Source organism: Montipora foliosa, chromosome 4 (genome assembly GCF_036669935.1).
Source record: "Montipora foliosa isolate CH-2021 chromosome 4, ASM3666993v2, whole genome shotgun sequence".
In the NCBI taxonomy this organism is placed as follows: Eukaryota; Metazoa; Cnidaria; class Anthozoa; order Scleractinia; family Acroporidae; genus Montipora; species Montipora foliosa.
In genome coordinates, this window is record NC_090872.1 from 1637379 (window position 1) to 1644418 (window position 7040).

General features: G+C 39.3%; 1 long non-coding RNA gene across 1 annotated transcript; it reads right to left on the reverse strand.

Moving 5' to 3' along the window:
• Positions 1–1365: 1365 nt before the first annotated feature.
• On the reverse strand, positions 1366–6856 carry LOC137998835 (uncharacterized). The gene is made up of 3 exons (XR_011122830.1): positions 6586–6856; positions 2725–2814; positions 1366–1558 (listed from the first exon to the last, which is right to left on the reverse strand). It is a non-coding gene; the product is annotated as an uncharacterized lncRNA (long non-coding RNA).
• Between the last annotated feature and the right edge of the window lie 184 nt (positions 6857–7040).

Genomic DNA, 7040 nt, shown 5'->3' on the forward strand with positions numbered 1-7040 from the left:
TCACCTTAAGTGACAAAATAGAAGCTGTGTTTAAATTAATATTAGTTGATGACTTCCTCTCCAGCTGCATGAAAAACCACAGGTAACCCAGGCTCACTGTCGTCACGCAGGTATCAAAATATAAAAAACATATAAGGCGAAGTTTAGGTCTGAAAATTTGCTAGAAAATGGAAATAAAAATCGATAAAACTTACCATGTGATGAGCTGCTGTTAGCTTTAATACGTACACGAAGTTTCGGGAAAAATGGTCCCCGTTCACCTTCTACGTAGAGAGATTCACATCATTATGTATATTAGAATTGTACTAGGTTCCGTACCTAATTTTTTTACTTCTAATTGTAGCTTCTCAAGTGGTGTAGGTTACGTTATGCGTCCTATACTACTCATAATGTGGACAGCATTCCAAAGTTTTATACTGCGAGATAATAATAATAATATATGAGCGTTTCTGATTAAAGGTGCTTCCCATTCTCGTCAGCAGAGATTTGGATCGACCCAAGGCTCTGGGAAACTCTGTGTAGGAGAACATGCGCTGTAGGGTTCTTATAGCCAAAAATTGGCTATTTGAACCTTACATCGCCTGCTCACTCTTCGTGCGAACATGAATGCACCAATTAGAGACGCTTTTGATTGTTCTTCACGAAAGCCAATAAGAGGACACTTTGTTCAGGGTTTCCCAGAGCTCTTCTCTCTCTCGGTCAAGAGAAGACCTCTGGGGTCGAGATTGGGTGGTTCCCTGGTTTTGCATTGCCCAACCCGACTGCGCATAATTTCTTGCGTCATTGGCGCGCGCACTAGCTCGCGCACATTGATAAAATGGCGGATTTTCACTGACGCCAAGCTTAATCTGTAAAGGAATGGCGATTTTCTCCTGAACGAGCACGGTGACCCCCTCTTTTTAATGGTTTCATGTACTCGCAATAGGTACAAGGAAAACATATTTTGAGGAAAAAAAGTTGGATAGTAGAAGTTGTAGTATTTGTCTATAAATGATGTGAAAACTGCATTTGGAGCCAGATACTGAGTGTGAGTTGATGATGTAGCGATCCAATTTGCTTACTTTTTTTTTTGTAAGATCGAGCGATTTGAAATCACGTTACTGAAAGATTTTGGCGGGGACAAACAAGTAGGTTCAGGATTTCAGTAATATGCAGTAGCTTCTGCCATATAACTACAATTTTTCCAGTTGATCAAGTTTCGAACGCTTCTCGCGTAATTTGGTAAAGAAAAAACACAAAATAAAGGGCACGCAGCGCGAAAACGAGCACGGGGACTCCATCTTTTTACTCCATTTTTTTAATGTCCAGTGCATGAATATCAATTGTTCCAAGTTTGACAGAAATCTCGATATTACGTCATTTTCAAGGGAATTACCTTAAGCAAAGGCAAACAGGTAAAATAATACATTTTAATTCCAAGATAATTTACATTTTTCCCATTCCTTTTTTGTATCTAATTTGTATCTACTTTTGTATTTCATTATGATTTATTCTTCTTTTTTCTTCCCCGCCTTTTCTGCACCCGTGTTCTTGAACCAGCAGTTGTAAAAGTGATACACTGAAAGCAAAAAGGGTTTCCCAGTTAACCCTTTCAGCCCCGATAGTGCCATATGGCACTTATAGATTTTACTCTGTCTAACGCCAGACGATTTTACTCGTCAATGGGGAACCCCTCGGGGCTTAAAGGGTTAAGCTAGCAGCGTGAAAAAACTATGTCCCTGTTTAACCCTTTCAGCCCCGATAGTGCCAAATGGCACTTATAGATTTTACTCTGTCTAACGCCAGACGATTTTACTCGTCAATGGGGAACCCCTCGGGGCTTAAAGGGTTAAAGGGCAGAAAAATGAAGCACTTTCGCTAATCTGTATTTTATGCGTACTTTACTCATTCCAAAAATGAAAGAATAGTTAACGAGATATTTTCACAAGATATTTCATTTTACTCATTATCTTAAATGTAATTGGCTTAGAGGATACACTTAATTCTGGGAGTCAGAAAACCAGCAGTTTCTTCAAGAATTTGTAGGTCTTGCATAAAAGTCTTAAGTCTCTGCTTACGAGCCAGAAGGCCCATCAGGCCGGCCCTTATCACCGGTTTCAGTAGCATTGAAGCGACTAGGAGTATTTCTACTTCCCCCTGGATCGGATGCTAGTCCATCGCAGGGTTACTCCCAGCATTTCGCCGGTACCCATTTATACACCTGGGTGGAGAGAGGCACCGTGAGAGTAAAGTGTCTTTCCCAAGAACACAATACAATGTCCCCAGCCAGGACCCAAACCCGGACCACTCGATCCGGAGTCGAGCGCTCTAACCATGAGGCCACCGCTCCGGAGGTCTTGCATGCTATGAATTATTTCTGGCTAAAGGGCTGCCAAAGTTGATTAGTACTTTGTACATTTTTTCGTGTTTGGGTACTACTTGACCGAGTGTTTGACAATTGATTTCTTTAGAACAAAGTACATGTGCAATAAAACAATTTCATTTTTGAGATGGCAGATGGTAAGAGAAATAAGCCTCTACTGATTCCACTCATCTTTGGATATCGTAAAACCCGATCTCTTTAGTATCACACTATTGATTGTTGGTACTCCTTTTGATTACAGTACATCACAAAATCACCTGCACCATGTATGACAAGGGAGTCAATGGAAACCAGTGGTTTGCAAATATTTGAGAAACCGTAGTAGCTAATGGAGACACATGACTGAAAGTTCCAGCTGTTACCTGCTCATCAAGAAAATCTACCAGCTTTCCTAGACCGCAGTTGATGCCACCTGCTTTCAAATTTTGATGAAGGGAAACCAACTCCAACGGCTAACAAACAATTAAAACATAACAAAAAGAACAATAAGACACACAAGTACAAATGCTCCACGAATTTGGAAGACTGCGCAACAAATCAAATCGAATTCAAGCAGACCAATTCCAATGCTGACTGTTGATGAAAGGGAGATATATCAGGGTTCAAAATTAATGAAAAATCCAGTCGCAATTTTGCGGCAAGATAGGAAAATTCGTCGCAATTTCGCTAAGTTTAGTCGCAAAATCGTCACGCTGCATTTTGTTGTCAGCGGTTTAGCAAAACAAAATATGAGCCCGCAAATACTTTTGTGCAAATTGTTGAAAGAATGGAGTTGTGCCCGTAAACATCGCAGCTACATTACACTACAATTACGCTATCTTCAGATTGCAAGAACATTCACGGCGAGAAACAACAATTTTGTCATTTCTTTATTTGTTTTAGCAAAAGTAGCCGCAAAGTGGCAACTGCTAACCCTTTCAAAACAGCGAAGTTGAAAACAAATAGCAAATTTGCGACTTCACCGGATATTTTAGTCGCAAACGGAAAAAATGCAGGCGACTGTATTGGTCGCAATTTCGAGCCGTTATATGGAGTGCTGAGGGAAGAAACCCTTTGGGTGAATTGGAGAACAAACTCACTCAGCTCAAATATCGCTAATGAAATGAATGACTGACATGGTATTTGTTAACCTGTTGGAGAGATGATATTGCTTTCAATGGTTACTCAGGGATACGAGGAAAAAAACCGAGCGCTTCTCGCACCTACACCTGGATTCGCACCTGCAAGACTCGTGGGAACCAGCCAGGCCATTCAACTAAGTTCACGTGACAATACTATTGTCTCGCTATACTGCTAGGACTGAATTTGCGGAAACGGTGCATTCTCGCCACTGAAGGGATGACTGAGATGGAAATTGTTATACCCGGTAGATGGTTACTCATGGAAACTCTGATACTTCTCAATCCTAACCCTAACCCATAAGCAGTTCAACCGGGGTTAACAACAAGAACGACAATTAGTGACGAAATCAAAGTGGTGGAAAAAGGTAAAATTTTTAAAAACTGGGTAAACTTTTTTTCTCTAGTGCTATTAAGGGCCAACAAATTTTAGTGATTAAGGTCAAATGCTCAGCTGAGTGATTTAGGTTACTGAGCATTTATTTTGAATGATTAGCTTTCATGTAAGGTTAGGGAGACTGCCTGCATTTTAGGAATTAGGGTTAAGCTTTCAATTTAGAGATTAGGGTTACGCACCATTTTATTTGAAACGTTTAGCATACCAGGAGGCGTATTACAACTGCACACTGTCTATAAATTTTATATTGCTGATATTAAACAGTATTTAAGTCTAAGCAACAATTTTAAAATAGTTAGCTTTCAATAAATGAGTTAGGATTAGTCTGCAGTCAGTGTACAAGTGCGAGACACTGCATTCCATGCATGGGATTGGCATGTATTGTAGTGATTGGAGTAATCAATTATCTGAAGTGTTTAGTCTAAAACAACCGTTGTCTTGGTCACTGGGTTAAGAATATTGGTCCCTGGTTATTGGAAGTAAAGCATTCTTTCACTTGTAGGATAAAGGGGTAGATTGTAAAGAAGCTGTGGTGCTGTGTTGGTGGGAAAGTGAAGTAAAAGAAAGGGTTTATCAAGTGAAGTTGATATGGGAAATTGACCACTGTGAAGAAATTTGAAAGCTGGCATTTTGATTGTTAGCCCATCCTCAGAGCTAAATCCTTTTTTTGTCTTTCACATAGTAGGACTACTTTTTGAAATGAAAAAACAGTGATATTATTTTATGATTCCTTTGGAAATATAACTTGTTTAATACAAGATTGATAAATATTTCTCTCTCAGATTTTCAATTAACAAGAGCAGTGTACTACCGGAAAGTAACTACATTACAATAACGTTACGTATGGGTTATTGACCAAGATTGTTCGGTCAAGATGACTGGATATTGGCCAAGTTCTTTTTTTGCGTGTTTATGGACCGAGACGAAGTATCGCTCCATCTTGCCCGCTCGGGTAGCCAATCAGAGCGCGCGATTTGGTTCATCTTGCCCGCTCACGGAGCTAGTCATATAATAAAATAGTATTATTACTTCGTACTGCTACAATATGAATAAACTTCAATTTACCTTGAAAGAAAATTTGTTTACTCATTTTGCAAAATGGTCTGTTTAGATGCTACAGATCCAATCTAGTGAGAGAAATATAAGTGATTGGAGTTTTCCAAACTTGGTGACTACTCGGGCAGAATGTTTTTTTTTTTATATATCAGTTACTTTTCCAAAAGCAACCACTGTTTTTCACACTTGTGTCCTCTGTGAGAAATTCGACTATGTACTTGGGACAAGATTTGAAACAGTTCCCATTTTAGAGCTACTTTCTTGATGTTTGCCGTTGCTGTAAGCCCATTTCTTTTAAGTTATCATCTGATGTTCCCAGTTTCTTAATTGTTTCTGCTCAGATCGATCTTTGTTTCCTGGCAGGCCGGGTTTCTTCTCTGTTTTTCTTTCAAGAAACGTTTGACCTTCCAGTAAAAATCATCTTTAGAATAACAATTTATTTGCAAATCTTTTCAATTTCTGTATTTCTCCATAGAAATAGATTTCATTTACGCTATTGTATTGGCGTGACTCCTCCATTTTATCAGTGCTACAAGATCTACAACATGTGCATGGCTCTGGTGTCCAAATGTGAAAAAATTAAAGTTTGGACCGAGAGTGGCCTGGGATGAACAATAAAATATTTAATTATAAATTATGATGAGAGGTTTGCTTGAGTTGCTTGTGTGGTCAAGTGGATAAGAGAGTGGACAGCAGATCCAGAGATAGGGGTTCAAGATCAAGTTCGGTTGAGTGACAAGAAAAGCCTTGACAAGTATGAATTGTCTGTGAGAAGTGCTGTAGAAGAGGGTGGGCATAAGGGATATTCAAGGGGGGAGGTAACTGGAAAGTAAGGGGGGATAGATCCATGAAGAAAGGGTGGGGTAGGATCGGGACAATGGGGGAAGATGAGGGAGGGGTAGGACACGTAGAACGGAGAAGAGGAGAGTTTCGTTCTTTTTTCATACCCCCTAAAAAACTAAGCCCCTGTTTTTTAACTACACCCCTAAAAGAGGAAAATCCCTTTTTTAGACAGTTGATTAAAAAAAACCTAGTTAAAAAAAATTACCTAGTTTAAAAAGAAAATTACCTAGTTAAAAACTAAATTAACTAGTTAGAAAAAAAAATTAACTGAAATGAAAAACTAACTTCAACATATACGTATCTTATCAACATAATTATTGAAATAGCTTGAGAATGATGACAAGGAGTCATGAAAACGTTGCTCAACAACTTAACTATCGCTGAATGTTTCAAGCAAAACAGACGCTAACAATACAGTAAACTGATCAGAATCCAATGACGATGCAAGCAGCTTTTAGAACGTTCAGGAAATTGCCATTACAAAACTGCTTTTGCCTCTAATAGTTGGCAAAGGAAGTAGAAAAATGATCAAGTGCAGCACAACAAAATCGTGTCCACTAAGAACATTTTTTTCAACAACAAACCAAAAGACCTTCTTACGAACGTTTCAAATATCCCAGTTGATGTGTCATGTAACCTTAAACATTAGACTGCTAGCAGTCCCTTCTAAGTCAGTCGAGCCTTCTCTCCCCCATTCTCCTCTCGCCTTTTCGGCTCGCTAGCGTGACTAAAGCGGGATGCTCGACTGACTTGGAAGCGACTTCCAGCAGTCTACCTTAAACATATCAACTTGCAAAAACCAAAAGTACCTGAAACTTCAGTATTTTTTTGTATATGTCAGGGTTACTTTGGATATAACTTGTAAGTCTCTCTTTTAAGTTCCAGCTATTAACCTGCAAAGGGACCAAAAGCTATAAAAAGAGAAGCACTCTTGTTAATGCAGCAGCCCTACTTATCCTCTCCTTCGGTTGGGTAACAGTGGGATTCATAATAGGGACCTTTAGATTCTAGGACGAGGTCGAGAACGAGTACGAAATTTGACTGCCCGTTTTTAGCGAAAAGACTAAGAAGATCTATAACCGGGACGATTAATCTCACTCTTTGTTAGCAGTGTTGGTTGCTCAGTTATTCTTATTGCTGGTAACTGAGCCTTTTTGCTGATCGAAAAATGTCAAAACTGCTACCCAGTTGTTGACTTGTTTTGACACAACATGTTTGCAAAACCTCGTACTAAAAAGACGAGCGTATCACGATTTTTCCGCCA